The sequence below is a fragment of the Oryza sativa genome, chromosome 1 (assembly GCF_034140825.1).
Source record: "Oryza sativa Japonica Group chromosome 1, ASM3414082v1".
Lineage (NCBI taxonomy): Eukaryota > Viridiplantae > Streptophyta > Magnoliopsida > Poales > Poaceae > Oryza > Oryza sativa.
Window position 1 is genome coordinate 8,855,001 of NC_089035.1, and position 19,463 is coordinate 8,874,463.

Below are 19,463 nucleotides of genomic sequence, written 5' to 3' on the forward strand. Positions count from 1 at the left end.
GACAACCAGTGGAAACAAGGTAGACTCTGTTCATCCTCCATTTGAATCCATTCAATTATCTCATAATAGAGGAAAAGCTTGTCCACTAAAAAGTATTTCTAAAAATACATATGGAGAAACAGCAAAGGTTGAACACATAGGACATTTGGTAGAACAACAAAATTATGCAAATATATCTCTACGTTCTCTTGGTCAACAAACAGATCGAATAGAGACAATCCTTATGGAAGGCTACAAAACAAGAAGACCTGAGGTAAAGATAAATATTCCCTCTAATTCTCAGTCTTCTAGTTCTCAGTCTGTTAGTCCTATGTTTGTCCCAACAATTGATCCTAACATCAAACTTGGAAAACAAAAGGCTTTTGGACCCGCAATTTCTGAAGAACTAGTCAGTGAGCTAGCCTTAAAACTAAATAATTTAAAAGTAAATAAAAATATCAATGAGATTTCTGATAATGAAAAATATGATATGGTCAACAAGATTTTTAAACCTTCTACACTTACTTCCACAACTAGGAATTATTACCCTCGACCAACTTATGCAGACCTACAGTTTGAGGAAATGCCTCAGATTCAAAATATGACTTACTACAATGGCAAAGAAATTGTAGAATGGAACTTAGATGGCTTTACTGAATATCAAATCTTTACTTTATGTCATCAAATGATTATGTATGCTAATGCCTGCATAGCTAATGGAAACAAAGAAAGAGAAGCTGCCAATATGATTGTCATTGGGTTTTCTGGTCAATTAAAAGGATGGTGGAATAATTATTTAAATGAAACTCAAAGACAGGAGATTCTTTGCGCAGTTAAAAGGGATGATCAAGGAAGGCCATTGCCCGATAGAGATGGTAATGGGAATCCAACCGGTAACATTTCTGATGCCTTAGCCACTTTAATCTATAACATAATTTATCACTTTGCCGGAAACTATCATGATATCTATGAAAAAAAATAGAGAGCAATTGATAAATTTAAAATGTAAAACAATGTCAGATTTTAGATGGTATAAAGATACTTTCTTGTCAAAACTATATACCCTACCAGAACCTAATCAAGACTTTTGGAAAGAAAAATATATTTCTGGTTTACCTCCTTTATTTGCTGAAAAGGTTAGAAATTCCCTAAGAAAAGAAGGGGGAGGGAGTATAAATTATCACTATCTAGATATTGGAAAAATCACACAAAAGATACAATTTGTAGGGGCTGAGCTTTGCAATGACCTAAAAATCAAAGATTAACTCAAAAAACAAAGGATTCTTGGTAAAAGAGAAATGGGAGATTTTTGCTATCAGTTTGGTTTTCAAGATCCTTATGTCTATAGAAAAAGAAAAACCCATTCCAAACCTATGACAAAACCAAATGATAAAAGCAAGATGAGCTTTCAAGCTACCAAAAGAAAACCAAAAAGAATTTACAATATGAACATAAGAACACAAGACACTGAAAGCAAAGAAACCATTTGTTACAAATGTGGCTTGAAAGGACACATAGCTAATAGATGTTTCAAATCCAAAGTTAAAAAAGAGATCCAAGCCTTGTTAGATTCAGAATCAGAAGATGTTAAAGAAAAACTTGAAGCAATACTAAATAATATAGACAATGACTCAAGTTCAGATGAAGAAAAAAATGCAGAGATTAATTGTTGCCAAGACAGTGGTTGCTCTTGTTATGAGCCAGATAATTCAGAAGAAGAGTCTGATGAAAATATACTCGTTTTAACCAGTTTAGAAGAATTTGTTCTCGATACTTTTGAAACCATTCAAGATCCAGAAGAAAAAAGAAGAGTTCCCAAAAAATTCCTTTCAAGAGTCAAGACTGATAAGGATAAACTAAAAAAGGATATTCAAAAGAGCAAATTCCTCCCTATTGATGAAGTGTTCAAAAGATTAGATGAACAGAAAAAGAAGAATGAGAAATCAGATTTGATCAGCCTATTCTAAGACCAAAAAATTATGAAACAAGATTTAGAAGAAATAAGAAAGCGTCTATACATGTTAGAATTAAAAGAAGGATTCCATATGGAAGAAAAGGACGAACCAATTCAAGAAGATGATCAGGTTGTTGGAACCATTCAAAAATATACGAAGCAAAAATGGTACGCAGAAGTTATGTATCGTTTTATAGACGGATCCTATTTTCAGCATATCACTTTAATTGATTCTGGTGATGATGTCAATTGCATTCGAGAAGGTATTATCCCTCATAAATATTTCTGTAAAGCCACCCACAGAATTCGTGGGGCAGATGGAGGACTTTTAACAGTAGAATATCAAATCCCTGAAATCTATATTTGCATATCTGAACTTTGCATTAAAACATCTTTTCTACTCGTTAAAAATCTTAAGCAAGATGTTATTTTAGGAACACCGTTTTTATCACTCATTCGTCCCTTCCTTGTCACAAACGAAGATATTCAATTTGAGATAATGGGCAAACAGGTGAGCCTAAGATTTTCGTCTAACACAGATGAGATTCTTGACCAGCTTGTTCAGACCAAAAGAGAACAAGTTGTGAATTCAATATATTTACATGACAATTCTTTCCCAAAATCTATGGACTTGCCAGGTAAGACATCATGGGAAGATAGATATTTATTAAAAGCTACTAAAAATTTTGAATATATATGCAGGGAAATGGCTTCACAGAAGTCTGAATGGTTCACGAATATGAGTTCATGGAGACTGCCCCAACTGCCGAGAGGCCATGGAGAACGATTTAATCACAATTTCAGAGTAACAGAGCTACAACAAGAGTTATTAAACCTCTTGTGGAAGGCAAAAAACAAAAAATAAAAAGCTCATGCCTTAAATGGCCTGGCATATTATTTCAAAAATTTCGTGCCCTCAGATCAAAAGATAACAGAAAAAAGGGCTAAACTACAAGATATCCCTCATCATGAGGAGAGGTTACTAGATTATCGCGAGAAGAAATCCCGTGATGGCCAAGATAAACTTCCCATGGAAGTTGAACAATCTATGGCAACAAATAAGAATACCAAGGTATTCTCAGATAAGATTTTGATCTCAACAGATCCTGCTTCGAGCATGGTTGCTTTCCACATAAATATCAATAACCTATTGCAATCTTTTCCACATAATAAACCATCATCATCCACAAAAAAGCATGATACCATTCCCCAAACACCATACATACTGCATAATCATCCCAATTCATTCCTTCCACAATATATACTCTGGACCCAGCCAAAAGCTCCATGTAGATCTTGTGCCTACAAAGATTCTTGCCAAAAGAAACTTAAAAGCCAAAATCCCATGAGTACCACATACGAAAATCTCCAACCTAGATTAAGCTTCAAGACGGAGCAAACTTTATCTTGCTTTGGGCAAGACATCCTCGATCTTGTTTGGCAAAAGTTTAAGGAGAGACAAATGAAAATATTCCTTGGACTCCAAGATTATTTCTTTGATCTCTTAGAAGGAAGAGAAAGAAACCCAGCCATACGAGTAATCATATATATGCTCCCTCTCTTAAGGCTAGATGATCAGGCAATCTCTGACCCATCCTATAGATTCCTGGTTCTCAAAGCTGAGATAAATCTCCAAAGATTCCGGAACCTACCCACATACAACCATGAAGAAATATCTCTCCAAACCATTATAGATCATGGTCTTGTGAATTCCATCTATGCAACCCTCGATCAGATCCTTCAATCTGATTTAGGAAGCGCTGTGAAAGATGTCTGCAGGAGACTTGGACATGGAAGATACAGGATTATCTTCTCCTCCATACCACCAAAATTCACACCACCTGTTCATCCAACAATTCATTATATATATATATATATATATATATATATATATATATATATATATATATATATATATATATATATATATATATATATATCATGAATGGACAATTTAATTTTCAAGAAGACAGTCCTAGCAAACTATCGGATGAAGAGGAAGAAATATATACAACAATTGCTAATCATGAAAATTGGAGATTATTTTCTGAAGCTGCAGAAATTGAAGAAGCTATCACCACAGATTATGAATATCAGCTAGTTTTCCAAAACAAGATCACAAGGATTTTTATCAGCAAATATTACAACCAAAGTTATGAATACTTCAAGGGAGCAGGGCGCATAATTAAACCGGATTTTGGAAATGAATGCTCCAAGAAAAGTTACTACAGAAGCCTGGCTCAGTGGTTTCAGAAAAAAACAGAGCCGTCAGAGATCGACACGGTGCAATCAGCACCCACGATAATCAACGAAGATAATGAATAAAGATCTTGTCATCCCCGACAAAGATCACTATTCAAGATAAGGAATCTACACTATTCAAGATAAGATAAGTCCATAGTCAAAAGGCGATATTATGACATCTTTATTAAAGGTCTAAAGCGTCATCACCAAAGATTCTCTCCATGAAGTCTAAAGGGGTATCATAAACTCTTTGAGGTCAAGAAGAGATATCATGAAGATACTCTACCGAGCGCTATATAAGGGGCTCACCATCACATTTCACAGGCATCGCATTTCACACACAACACATCTCACTCAACCATTCCTCTCACCTCTCCACCAGCCATCACACTCCACTCCACTCCATCTAAGTGTTAGTACTATAGTATAACCTAAATAAAAGACTCATGAGAGTCTAAGTGTGAGAGTCTATGTAAGAGTCCTTGTGAGAGTCCTGTACCTGTATAATTACGAACGTGTTGTACCAAGTCCTTGGTGTAATCTTCAGAAGGATCTACCTTCAACCTATCAAGGTATATGAATGAACACCTGGACTGTTCTATATAAACCTACTATGTTCTCAATATCTAATTTTATATCTTGTACATAATTTGTATTTATAGCTTGTCTTTATTTCTTGTACTGCATTTATGTTTGCATAATAATATAAAAAAAATTAACAACCTGGATTGCCATCCAATTGTCACATACTAATCTCACATCCAAGATTGCATATAGAGTTCATGATATCGCTTTAGACTTCATGGAGAGAATCTTTGGTGATGACGCTTTTGACCTTCAATAAAGATGTCATAATATCGCCTTTTGACCATGGACTTATCTTATCTGGAATAGTGTAGATTCCTTATCTTGAATAGTGATCTTTGTCTGGAATGACAAGATCTTTATTCATTATCTTGGTGACAAGATCTGTCGTCATATCTCGACTAAATGTGTGTTGGATTGAAATCTAATATTCCTTCATCTGAATCATTATCTTGCTTAATTGAGTAATAAGGAGGTATTGGCGAAGATGGCTTAATTTGGCTGCATTGTACCATATCTTCGTCTAGACTTCTGCATGTAGAACTAGATTTTGGGGATTCTTCCAATCTTTTAAACATAGTTTCATATACTTGAAGTTGCAATTCTCCCTTTGTCAACTCGGATCTTGCCTTTAATAATTCTCTTGTTATATCTTCTTTTAATTGAGCCACATGAGATTTCTTGTTTTTGGCTCAAAACTTTCTTCCTTCAATTACTGGTGTGATTGCAAACTTATCCCACCATCTTGCATAATAGTTTCGCTTTAAGGTTGCTGGGAACTCCATTCTTTGAATATTGAGGTCCCATTTTAGTATCCAAGGCATCCCTGTTTCGGCACAAAATTGCATAAGGATAAAAGGATATTCCTTGAGATCCTTTTTTGATTCTTGTGTAATAACTTTGATGATTTCTTGTGGTAGGATTTCAGGAATGGCCCCTACTTTCAGCCACCAATTACTGAAAAACCACAGTGGTATCTCCTCACATCCTTCTTTGAAGCGAATAAACCATGAATGCTTCATCTGGGAATTTTGTACAAGGAGTACTCTTTCCCAGGCCTTCTGATAATCCCAATAGTTATATCTTTTATTTGCACAGGATGTAGAATATATAGTCCTGGCAACATATGGATTTGATGATTTATCCCAATCATCGATACTTATAATTTTTTGGGTCAATAATTTTGTGAATCCCAATTCATCACTATTCCTTGTATGGAATATCTGTGCACTTCTTGTCTCGCATAATATGGTCTCATAATAATTTTGATCTTTCCCTGGATATTTAGGGATAAAATATTGGTGTTGTGGGAAATACTTTCCCATAATCTTGATAATATTGAGATCAGAGTCTCCAAATTCTAATGGCAGAATTACTTCCTCTATATTGAGGATATAAGATGAATTATTCCCATACTTTTCTTGAACTGTAGGGGTTCTAGGAATAATATTTCCTAGTTCATTATATTTATGCTTATTTGGTGAACTTTCTGTAGTTCTCCCTTGGGCTGATAAGTCCCTTTTAGGTGCCATAGCCCTGTAAAATTCATGAGATAAGAAATCTGGTAGGGAGTTTAATTCTCCCTTGATATGTTCTATTTCAAAGTCAAAGCATGATAATATTGCTTGCCATCTGGCAAAATTTTGTTTGGAGACTAAGTTCTCCACATCCTTTTGGAGGACATCTTTTGCTGCCTTACAATCTATACACGGCAAGAATCTTTGATTCAATAATTCTCCTTGGAATTTTGATATGACCTTTACTATGGCCAATGTTTCTTTTTTGATGGTTGAATAATATTTTTTTGAGCCTTATTCCAGGTCCCAGAGGTGAACCTGACCAACTGCTCTCTGGAATCCTTTTTTTGTTTAAGAATTCCTCCATAACCATGATTTGAGGCATCTGATTCGATAATTTTGAAGGCATCTTGATCTAGGATATAAAGACAGGGCAAGGTTTTGACCTTACCTTTGATCTTCTTAACAGCTTGAGTATGTTTAGCTGTCCAAGCTGGAGGCTTTTTCTTTAACCTCTCGGTTAAAATCTTTCTGTCTTTTGCAAGATCTTTCTAAAAATCGGAGACATAGTTTAAACACCCTAGAAATCTTTGCAACTGTGTTTTATCTTTTATCTCATCTGGAAATTTTTCTGCAAATTCTATTACTCTTGCTACTGGTTGGACTCGATCATATTTATATATGTATGTATATATATATATATATGTATGTATATGTATATATGTATATATATATATGTATATATATATATATATGTATATATATATATATGTATATATATATATATATGTATACATACATATATATATATATATATGTATATATATATATATGTATATATATATATATGTATATATACATATATATAGTAAATTTGTTTGGTGCTCCATGGTGCCCGGGCACCATTGTTGAAATTGAGTATATACCTAATTCAAATGAGTATGAAACTTTTTCAATTACTTAGGTATTAACATTAGCTACTTTACTAACTAGTTCAAAGCAAGTTTGAACTGAATTTGAACTTGTTTTTGTTAGATTTTGATTCTAGGTATATAGCATCCATACATATAATTAGTTAGGTATGTAATCATGGATTGTGAAATAAAGTTAAATTTGAGTTGTTTTGTTGATAGGTATAGGTATGAATCGAGTTATTATAACTAGGTATATACTCACAATTTGAAAATTTTGAAAAATTTGAGTGATTTTGTGTATTTGATACCATGGTGCCCGGGCACCATGGTGCCCCATATGAGTGTCCTATATATATATATATATATATGTATATATATATATATATATATGTATATGTATGTATATATATATGTATATATACCGTTTGAGGTTTACCCAATCCGAAGCTTCGTTGCATCGATCGCTGTCATCATCGAGATCCGGCGTGTTGACGATGAAAACACTAAATACGAAGGAGGTCGCACCAACTTTTCACACAAAAATTTTTAACATTGTCACATCGAATATTTGGATATATGCATGGAGTATTAAATGTGGAAAAAAACCAATTACACAGATTACGTGTAAATTGCGAGACAAATCTTTTAAGTCTAATTGCACCATGATTTAACAATGTGGTGCTACAGTAAACATTTGCTAATGACGGATCAATTAGGCTTAATAAATTCGTCTCGCAGTTTACAGACAGAATATGTAATTTGTTTTGTTATTAAACTGCGTTTAATATTTCAAATGTGTGTCCGTATATCTGATGTGATACGCAAGGCCAAATTTTTTTTTTAAACTAAGCTGGGCCTAATAGGAGGTGGATTTTTCATCCCATAAATATTTTATGCATTTCATCCAAAAAAATCATCAAATATTCTTATAAATGATAAGATAGATCGTAAGGTGCTATATCACTTTACAAATTATATGCAAGTTTAAATTCAACATGTAACTTTTTTTCAACTTTTTTTTCAACTTGAATTTGAATATTTACATGATTGAAGAGTGATGTATTACATATTAATCTATCGTTAAATTTTTTAACAAAATATGATTTTTTTAACGACATTAAAAAAAGAGGCGATGTCCCTAGAGGAACGGATAAACTTTTATGGTAGAAACTAATTATTTATTATCTCTAATACTTTAAAGAGTAAAATGCATGGGCGGTCCCTAAATTTGTGCGGGTGTGTCAATTAGGTCCCTAAATTCTAAAAATGAAATTTTGGGTCCCTCAACTTGTCTCGGGTGTCATATAGGTCCAAACAGGTTCCAACTCACTCCATGTGGTGACGTGGCATACCATGGTGACACATACGTGTCAGTAGAACCCAGTTCAGCCACATATAGAAAAAAATTAAGAACATATTTTTTCTTCTCTCTTTTTTCATTTATTTTTTCAAAATTAAAAACATACTTTTCTTCTCTCTTTTTTAATTTTTTTCCCTACTTGACTGACATGTTGATGCCATATCATCTCACGGAGCGGGTTAGAGCCCGTTTGGATCTATATGACACACATGACAGGTTTAGGGACCCAAAAATGTATTTTGAGAGTTTAAGAATCTAGATGACACATCTGTATAAGTTGTATAAGTTTAATAACCGTTTGTGCACTTCACTCTACTTTAAAAATGGAGTCGTCCTCCTTCCATCATATACTTTTCTTGTATTTCTCATCGACAATTAACTAAGAAGGGTATTCCGAGGTAATGCTGCATCATAATGCATACGATTTGGATGAGTAAGGAAATAACATAATTAGGCTAGTTGAAAGTTTTGTTAAAATATATAACCATCGGGACTATGAAAACACTGTAGAGCCACAGTGTTTGTCTTTATATTTTGAATATGGGACCAGAGCATAGCATTGACTCAACGATTTCTTTGTTGATTTCTTTGTTTAGAGCAAGTACAATATAGCAAAGTCTCATTCTAGCGCCAAATACATCATCCAAATACACATGTGGAGGGGAGCAAGAAAATTGGAGAGAGGGGGTAGCGGGCGCTTATTCTAGCGCCAGGCTGCAGCATAATAAACAATGTAAATCATAGGTAACGATGCAAATCAGGAAATTGCTTCCCATCTGCTGTCCGGGCAAAAGAGAAAAATCGAACACGCTTCATGCAAGCCTGTGCTTTCAAGTGTGCATGGGGTGTGGGACCCATGGAAGGGTCAATCAAAATGAGAGGGATGTATCGAGTTAAGACTTCAAAATTCAAATGTTTTTTTCTCCTAAACTACTTATCCAATCTAAAATCCGGTTACACCATTGTATTTGTTGGAACTAAATCATTATAACAAAGATATCACATGATTATATTCCAATTAAAGAAAAATATAAGTTTCAAACTATTAATACTTCATGTTTCATACGTTATATCCATATGTTTCAGCGCCTGTTTTTAATGTGTTTCACAAAATTCTCAAAAATAATTGCCACTATCCTCTATCAATGCTTGCATGCATACATTTTAGCGGTCTTTAAAATGATTTTTCTTCTAAACTACTTATCCAATCTATGATTCGATCACACTGTTGTATTCATTGTAATTAAATCTTTACAACAAGATATCACACGATTATATTTTGATGAAAGAAAAATATATGTTTCAATCTATTAACTCTCGTTGTTTCATAAGTGATAGCAACATGTTTCAACGTGTATCGTCGCTGTGTTTCATAAAATTTTTAAATGTTTCCGTTGCTGTCTTTTTGTTTCACCATATATAAATTAATGTTTCACTTGTTGATCAGCTGCAACATTTTAACCGACCGATGTTTTTTGAGATATCAGACGTCCGATTGGTAGTATTCTCCTGCAAATCAACGCAATGTGCTGGCCCTATCCAAAGAACAAATATCATTGGACAGAGATAAGCAAATAAAATTGAGAACATAGATAATTACTTCATTGTCTAGGAGAGTGTGTATAGGCAGCTTAGCAACTAGCTAACGTCTCTTATTGGCATGTACGGCCAAGTTTAGTTTTAAACTTTTTCTTCAAACTCTCAACTTTTCTATCACATCAAAACTTTCCTACACACATAAACTTCTAATTTTTTCGTCACATCATTCCAATTTTAACCAAACTTTCAATTTTAACGTGAACTAAACACACCCAAAAATACGAACCATCTGTTCAGATTCTCTTCTCGATCATTCTCTCTTTAATTTATGCTCTTTCCACCGAATCAGCCTATACATGCCACGTGTATCGTGCATCCGTTCTAGCGAACATTCCCAACTAGTACTAGTATAAAAAAAAGGAAAAAACTACTATTCCATCTTGAAAAATATTTAACCATTAGCGGGAGAGCGCTACGCGTCGGACGTACGGCGCGAGACGAAAAATCGGACGCCTTGCGCGACCGTCCGATCCATGCACACGTGCGTCAGCCATCCATCATGCATGGATCAAACGAATTTTAAACAATTTTTTCCCTTAAAATATTTATCTAAATCATGATCCGATTGCACTATTAAATCCGTTGCAATTAAATGTTTAAAACAAGACCACACATGAATATAATCCAATGAAAAAAAAATAGCTTATTATTGAATTATTTTAAAATGTTGCATGCTGTTGCGCCAAATATATCGGAATAGTTTCATTGAGTAGATCGAAAATGTTTTATCGGATGCTGTTTCACCTTATATGAAAATAGTGTTTCAGCGAATAGCGAAAGTATGTTTCAATTCACTGCAACATTTGATCCATACATAGTGAAACATCATGAGTACATTAGGTGAAACATTTTTTAAATTAAAAAAAATCGAACGGTTAAATGTTGCAGTTGACCAACAAGTGAAACATTATGTTATATATATGGTGAAACAAAAAAAATCAGCAACTAGAACATTTAAATATTTTATAAAACATGGTGGAGATACACGTTGAAACATGTCGCTGTCACACGTGAAACAACAAGTATTAACGGATTGAAACACATGTTTTTCTTTTATCAAAATATAATCAAGCGATATCTTGTTGTAAAGATTTAATTACAACGAATACAATGGCGTGATCGCATCATAGATTGAATAGGTAATTTAAGAGAAAAATCATTTTGAAGCTTTGCGAAAATACATGCATGTATGCATGCATGAGGTGGAGAGAGAGTAGTAGTGGGTAGTTTCAGGAATTTTGTGAAACACACTTTAGGCACATATTGAAACATATCACTATCATGTATGAAACATTTTGTTTTAACAGTTTGAAACATATGTTTTTCTTTTGACATAATATAATCATGTGATATCTTGTTGTAAAGATTTAATTGCAGCGAATACAACGGTCTGATTGGTTCGTAAAGTAATTTAGGAGAAAAAAAAATATTTAAATAGAGGAGAAAAGAATGAAAAGAAATAGTTAGACATGTGCATGTATGTTACAGTACGACAAGGGTTTGTCCAATCCACCAGGCTACTGATTTGCAGTATTTTCCTGACATCAATAGAGAGAAAGGAGAAATTAGCAAGTAAGGACTGAGCTGACCGTAGGCGTCCGACGTTTTTCATCTGATCGGACGTTCGAAGAGAAGCATTTTTGACATTAGTGTTTACTAATTTAACACCTATAAACCGGAGGCAACTCCGGCTTGGACGTCCGATGTTTGGGGGAAATCGGGCGCTGACGTTAGCGCCCGATTTACGTGCAAAAACTACTTTAAACTGATTTTAATCTTAAATTACTTATCCAAATCATGATTCTATTGCACCATTAAATTCGTTGCAATTAAATCTTCAAAACAAGACCACACATGGATATATTTCGATGAAAAATTTTTTTAGCTTATTATTGAATTATTTTTAAATGTTGCATGATGTTCCACCAAGTATATCGGAATTGTTTCACTACATAGATCGAAAATTTTTCACTCGTTTAAATCGGGTGTTGTTTCACCTTATATAAAAATAATGTTTGAGCAAATAGCGAAAGAATGTTTCAGTTCACTACAACATTTGATCCATACATAGTGAAATATTATAAGTATACTAGGTGATAAATATTTTGGTGGAACAATAATAGGGGGTTTCCAAAATATGTGGGTTTTTTGTTGCAATGGACTATTTCAGTTCACTGCAACATTAGATCTATACATAGTGAAACATTGTGAGTACACTAGGTGAAACATTTTTGATGGAACAAAAAATAAACCAAATTCCCTTAATAGGGGTTTGCAACGGCGCGTTCCATAATATCAAAATCCACTGCAACATTTGATCCGTACATAGTGAAACATCGCAGGTACACTAGCTGAAACATCGTAAAACTACTGGTTGAAATATCAAAAGAGATCATATGCAATATTAAAAAAAATATCAATAGAAAAGCTAAAATATTTTTTATCAAAATATAATCATGTGTGGTCTTGTTGTAAAGATTTAATTGCAACGAATACAACGGTGTGATCGGATCGTAGATTGGATAATTAGTTTAAGAGAAAAATTGTTTTAAAACTAGTTAAAATAGGAGCGGCAGAGGCGCGGGGGCCCGAGGCGTCCGATTTTTCCAACTGCCGTCGGGCGCCCGCGCGGAGCATTCTCCCTGTAAACCTACAAATGTTATACACATATGGTAAGTTATTAAACACCACATCTAAAATGATATATAGTTAATGCCATAAAAATAAACTAGTACTACTAGTAGCACCCTAAACCCAAATTGATATACGTCTCTTTTCGAAACAATGAGCTTCACTTCTTTAAGAGTCTCCGGCTATCAAAAACTCCTCAAACAATTTAGAATTTTCACCTAAAATCTAACTAAAAGCCAGAACCAGCTGTTTTTTAGAATTTTAAGTTTCACAAACAAACATTTTAAAGCCATCAGTCGATTACAATTCAGCTAGCCACCATCACTCCACCTGCTGAAAGCACTGCCCGAGTAGCAGAGCAGTAACAACTGGAGTAGTAAACAAGTAGGAATACAAAGCAAGAAGAATTAATGGCCAGCGTCGTCAATGCCGCCGGCGACCTGCACGTCCGGGTTGTGAGCCGGCGACTCGTTCAGGCCTCCGACGAATCCCTCGTGCCGCGCGTCCTCGCCGTCTCCAACCTTGACCTCCTCCCGCAATCCATGCAGGTCTCCATGCTCTGCGTCTACCCCAAGCCCAGCTCGATCGCCGGCGGCTTCGACTTCGACGACGTCGCGTCGTCGCCGCCTTCGTCTCCGGCTTGCCGGACTTTCTCAGCCACTTCTTCCCCTTCGCCGGCCGCGTCGTCGCCAACCCGTTCTCCGGCCTCCCCGAGATCCACTGCAACAACCAAGGCGCGGAGCTTGTCGTCGGCGAGGTCGGCGTGGCGCTCGCTAGCCTGGACTACGGCACGATGGGCGCGTCGTTGCGGAAGATCCAGCTCCCGCACGGCAAGGACGTGCCGCTGTCGGTGCAGGTGGTGTCTGGCGGATACAAAGGGTGGTCCGGGTGGTTCCGGGACCACCCAAAAAAAGGCGATGAACCCCTATTAATCTTTTTCTATTATAAAAGTTTTAAGATGTTTTTACCAGAAACTTTCGTACGTCACCTTTGTTGAGTCGGTTTCGTATTCCGAATATAAGGCTTCTGTAGAATTTTTTTTGTCCAGCGTCGCACACGCTCGCGCTGTCCGATTCCATCACCCGGCATCGAGCGCGCGTTTTCCGCATCCCGTGTAAACCACGCAAGGCCCACGACTGCAAGCAATCAAACCCACAAGCCAAATATGAAACCCCCGTTTCAAAAGTTCCCAAATTAGAACTCTAAATTTCAAATTCAGATGATGAAAAACACCAAATCAACACGAAAGGAAGTTGGATATGGATTTGATTTGGACTCAAAATCGGGTGAAATTAACCCCATAAATACAAGGATTTCATGGGACTGCTACAACAAGAAATCGAACAAGATTGATCAATTGGTGAGATCTCACCTAATTTCACGGAGGCGGCTTTCCTCGCTGGCACCGTGGACGAGGACCCGCCGTCGGAGCCCCGCCGGCCGAAGCGCGCCCGTGCCACGGGACTTGCCATCCACACCGCCAGATTTGCACCCTAGGTCAACACCTCCGCTCAAGCCGACGCCAGATCAGCCGCATACAGCCCGCGACCGAGCTCCACCTCCAGTGCCTTGACCCACCGCCCTGAGGTTTGCCGCCGGTACCGCCGTCCATGACTTGATCTCCGTCGCCGCCCGTGCCCGGAGCTAACACCGGATCCGCCGCCTGCGACCCGAGCCGCCACCGAATCCGCCGCCCGCAGCACGCGACCGATCTCCACCTCTTGTGGCTTAACAGCACCACCCCAAGCTTTGCCACTGGTACTGCCGCCGCTCGCGCCCCGAGCCGACGCTAGATCTGCCGCCTGTAACCTGAGCCATTGGCGGGGCAAAGGGCGCCTAGCTGAGGGGTAGGGGAGCGGCGTCACCAGTGTGGGGAGGAGGAGGGGGAGTAACGCCGCTGGTAGGGGGAGAGGGAGGGTGTCGCCAGCTGATAGGAATGCGCAACAGAGAAAGAGAGGAGGGGAGATTTGCCCCCCCACCAGAGCGAAAAGTAGGAGCGGTGGAGGCGGCAGCTTGATGTGCCCCCCACCGCAGGTCCACGCCATCGCCAGATCCACATGGACTGGCTCAGCTCGATGCCACTCTGCTCATCGCCAGCCTCCTCGGCTGGCTCAGATCATCGTGTGCTCGCCGTCTCCCAGCCACCTCCGCTGCCTCCGTTATGCATGCAGAGACCGGCGAAGCCGGTCGCCTCTTCCATCTATCAGGCAAAACCGGATCGAGTAGTAGCGCAGTACAGTGGAGCATGAGAATTGGAAGATAGAGATGGACGGGGAGGCCACCGCACCGCTCCCAAAGACCACATGCGAACTTGCAGGTGGCATTGACTCCTGGCATTTTTTTATTTTAAACCCTAATAGTATCTTTTATATATCCTATACTTCAGTAAATACAAAATATTTTTAAAAATACCCCTAGGTTAGTACTCGCACATTAATATCCAGGACCTTGGAAGTTTCAACTTTTTGAGACTGATCTGATGTACAAAGAGTAATCTTTTATGGCTTTGCATATTGAGTTGACTATACAGTCCTTAACCTAATATATATATATATATATATATATATATATATATATATATATATATATATATATATATATATATATATATATATATATATATATATATATATATATATATATATACATTATATAAATTTCGTGATTTTCATGTGGTTTGACAAATTTTGTTAATCTCTACTATTATAAAAATTGAAGATGTTTCCACGGATACTTTGGTGCGTCATCCATATTTGAGTCGGTTTCTAAATTCGTTCGCTTTTAAAAATACATAAGGAGTCGTATAAAAAAATCCTTTAGAAAAAACTGGCATGCTCCCCTGTGATTAGAGTCGGATACCTAATTTCTTCAGAATTTTAACAAGCCATAGAAAAACAATATATAGGATATAGCCATCATCCCAACCAGGATACGGATTAGATATCAATAATATCTCAAAATAAAATTCCCATGTACTTTTTAGATAAAAATATCTAACAATAATACGATTAAAATAGCATTCACCCGTTGCAAAGCACATGCATGTTTTCTAGTAATAAAAAAAAGAAAAAAAGCCATATAATCCCTATTCCCTAGTCCCGACGCGCTATTCCCTAATGACGGCTGCAGAGACGGAGAGACCCACACACGCGCGTATGGAATCGATCTGACGCGATCACGACTCTCTCTGTCTCTCTCCTCATCGCCGCCGTAGCCTATAGCAACTGCCCTAGCCTGGCTAGCGACGAGCCGATGAGAGAGTCTGCGGCTCACGCTTCAGCTCATGGTGCCAGCTGGCCTAGCTTGGTGCGGCTGTATGAGCCCGACAGAGGAGTAGGACGACGCGGCCAGGACAGCACTCTCGTACGTCCTCCCCAACAACAGCGTGGGCTCCTTCCGATGTATGACTTCTTTGGCCAAGGCCACGGTGGCGCAGGCGTACGTGGTCCTTGCTGTGCGGATAGAAACGACACTCCATGTCGAGCTCAGGGCATCTTTTTGCTGCTTGATGCTTCATTGCCTCCTCTCCGACCTCTCGCCAATGGCCACCACCGATGAATCCATGCCTGGAGAAAGAATGACACGTTTCACTCACATGTGGGACCCACAATCTAATGGAATGCCACGTAAGCGTCCCCTAAAACCAGGCTGATTAATAAGGATCTTGTTTACACCGGTTTTAGGAGATGAGTGATATGTTGTACTATCAGGTTTGTGATCGAGGGATGTGATTAAAATTCAAGCTTAAGATGAGGTATGTAAAGTAAACTTATTCCATTTGGACTATATGCTCCGGCAATTTCGGCCCATACATGCTGTCAAATCTGTCTCTTAGAAAATTTGGCCTATTTCGCACGCAAATGCGGCCCACTGGCCCAATAGTGATTGCAATTTTGTCCCATATCCGCATGCAATTTTCGGTCGACTTAAAACTAGCCAACGTGAAGTTTTGCGCTATTGGGGAGAACTACAAATCGGACGTCCGATGTTGTAAAAAAATTGAACGGTCAAATGTTTTAGAAGTGGACGGTCAAATGTTTTGGATGTTGTAAGACTAGCATATGGGCTGAATAACACGGAAGTGCAATGTCCATTCATAATCAATAGAGGTTTTATACTATCTATATCTATGTTTTTAAATAGATAACATCGTTAAATTTCTGACATACATTTAATCATTTATCTTATTTAAAGAAAATATAAGATAGATAGTTAAATATGTGTTTAAAATTCAAGAATATCATCTATTAGTAGAAAACAGAGGGAGTATATATGGTCATTTCATCACTATAGGCCCTGTTTGGAGAAGTAGTCCAGAGTTATTTTGAGAGCCCTCCAATGAAATAGCCCTTGAGCTGTTTGGATGCAAGAGCTATTTGACCTTTAGTATACTTTTCCAATCACAAATACCCCTTTTCTCTCTTTCTCCACTGGATCTTTTGCACATGTGTCTTGGTGTGGCCGGCTGCATGGTCAGTGCTCTACATGGCCGGCTGCATATGCCATGCCGTTGTGCTCTATCACTAGGACAGTGCTCTATCTCATAAGCTTGTAGCATAAAGGGAGAAAACAATAAAGTTTTTTTATTTAAAAAAAGAGATCAAATTGCTCCGTGGAGGCGTGGAGTGCTCATTCCATTGCATAAGCACTGATACATGCATTGCATTCTTCGTGCATACATTATTCAAGCATGTGCATATATTATTCAAACAAAAAAAAATCGAAGCCAGATGCTTGGATTTGGATCTTTCGAGAAGAAATCGAAGCCACCACCCTCCATGGACAAGAAAACAAATCGAGCAGTGGAGGGCCGGTGGCGGCTCAAGTGGGGGCCGGCGGCGAAGCGGTTGACGGCCGGCGAGGAGCGGGGCCGGCGGCGCTGGTGGGGAGGAGGTGGGGGCGGCGGCGCTGGTGGGGCCCGACGAGGAGTGGAGGCGGCGGCAGCGAAAATGCCCCGCGCTTGCGCGCGTAGTCGTGCGGAGAGAGAGAGAGGAGGTTGCGTTTTCTGATCCCGTGCGTCTATGGGAGAGAGAAAAGCCACCTTTTTTAGTGGGCCCCACTCAAAATAGCTCCAATTAGCACCCCTTGAGTGGAATAGTTTTTTTGGGTGGGCTATTTCCAATTAGCCCTTAAATAGCTCACCCTTTTGAATCTTTTGGAGCTATTTGGGCTATTTAAGGGAGGGATAAAAATAGCCCTTGGATACAAACAGGGCCTATGTTCCATTCATGCCTGTGATATTTATATCGTACTGTTTAGATGCCAAATTTCATAACTACTTTCATCATCCTTGTTAAATTGTATTCTGTCTGGATTTTCTTTCTTTTTTAAAAAAAATACTGCATGTCTATACTTTGTACTGCTAAGTCCTAATCTTTACAAGTAGTAAGATAAGAATAAATAACAAATCATAAGGTTTTTAGTCATCAAGTTTTCAGCTTTCTCCATTTTAAATTATTTATACATCGTTCTCCGTTTATCATCCTAAGTAAAAAAATTTCTATCTCTAACTATCAATATGTTAAAAAAGAACTGTAGAGTTTAACGGTGGAGTAGTTCTCTAGGTGAATCTGAAGCCCATAGTTCGCTCGCTAACTGCGTAGTCTCTGCTACTTTAACGCCTGGTCCTCTTCCCACCGAGAAACCCCGTAAAAAAAGGAACCGGCCCATCCTTCTGAAATGAAAAATGTAAAATAATTTATGAGACTTCCTTTTTGTCAGCATTGCAATGTAACTAGTTCTGTGAAAAGAATATATAGGGTCCAATTTAGAGTAAATTGTACTTTGGGCCATGTTTTATTGCTAAAATTTTAATTTGGATCACCCTAAAACCAATCTTTTTTACTTTAGATTAGGTAACTTTACCTTTGTTGTATAATGAATCACCCTAACTATATTCACTAGTCATGTCTAATGTCTCCTTGATAAAGGTATGGCATGCATATAGGTTAACTATATTCATCGGCATGTCGTTAATAATTTGCTCGAAGTCATTGAAGTGATGAAGATATGGTTTAGGGTGGTCCATTGTATAATAAATATAAAATTATCAGTCTAAAATGAAAAGATCGGACAAAGGTGATCCCAAATGAAACTTTAGCAATTAAACATGGCCCAAAGTGAAATTAACTCAAAAGTTTATAGTAATTACGACTTCTCACAAAACTTTCATCCCTTTAAAATGGTTCAGATTGTCCCGCAGATTCTTGTCATCTAAATTCTGAAAAATATGTAATCGTAGAATGCATAAAATAAAATAAACTAAAAGCTAGAGGAACTGAAAAACCAGAATTTTAACTCCTCGCACAGAGTCATAGGCCCTGTTTGGGGAGCTTCTCCCATCTGCGGTTTTTCCCAAAAGCTGCTTCTGCTAGAAGCTACCCCAAACAGTCCACAGCTTACAGATTCTGAAAAATGAACTAAGAAGTCAGAAGCTGAAGGAACTAAGAAGTCAGAAGCTGGAGAAGCTGGGTTTCAGAGCTTTTCTAGACTCTCAGAAGCTACCAAACAGCTGCTGCTCAAAATCTAAAGCTCCCCAAACAGGCCCGTAGTACTACCGTCATAACATTGCTTCCGAGCAGAGAAAGCAGGATGCAGATGCCGTTACCTGCATATATAGAGCCATAGATATAAAACCGGAGCATCGCTTTTTGGCCACTTCCAACGGACGTAGCCGTCTC

General features: G+C 37.8%; 1 long non-coding RNA gene and 1 pseudogene across 1 annotated transcript; one reads left to right on the forward strand and one right to left on the reverse strand.

The window, feature by feature from the left end:
- Positions 1-12,417: 12,417 nt before the first annotated feature.
- On the reverse strand, positions 12,418-15,015 carry LOC136355805 (uncharacterized). The gene is made up of 2 exons (XR_010740249.1): positions 14,156-15,015; positions 12,418-12,802 (listed from the first exon to the last, which is right to left on the reverse strand). It is a non-coding gene; the product is annotated as an uncharacterized lncRNA (long non-coding RNA).
- Positions 12,881-13,780, forward strand: LOC112937643 (uncharacterized; annotated as a pseudogene).
- Positions 15,016-19,463: the final 4,448 nt, after the last annotated feature.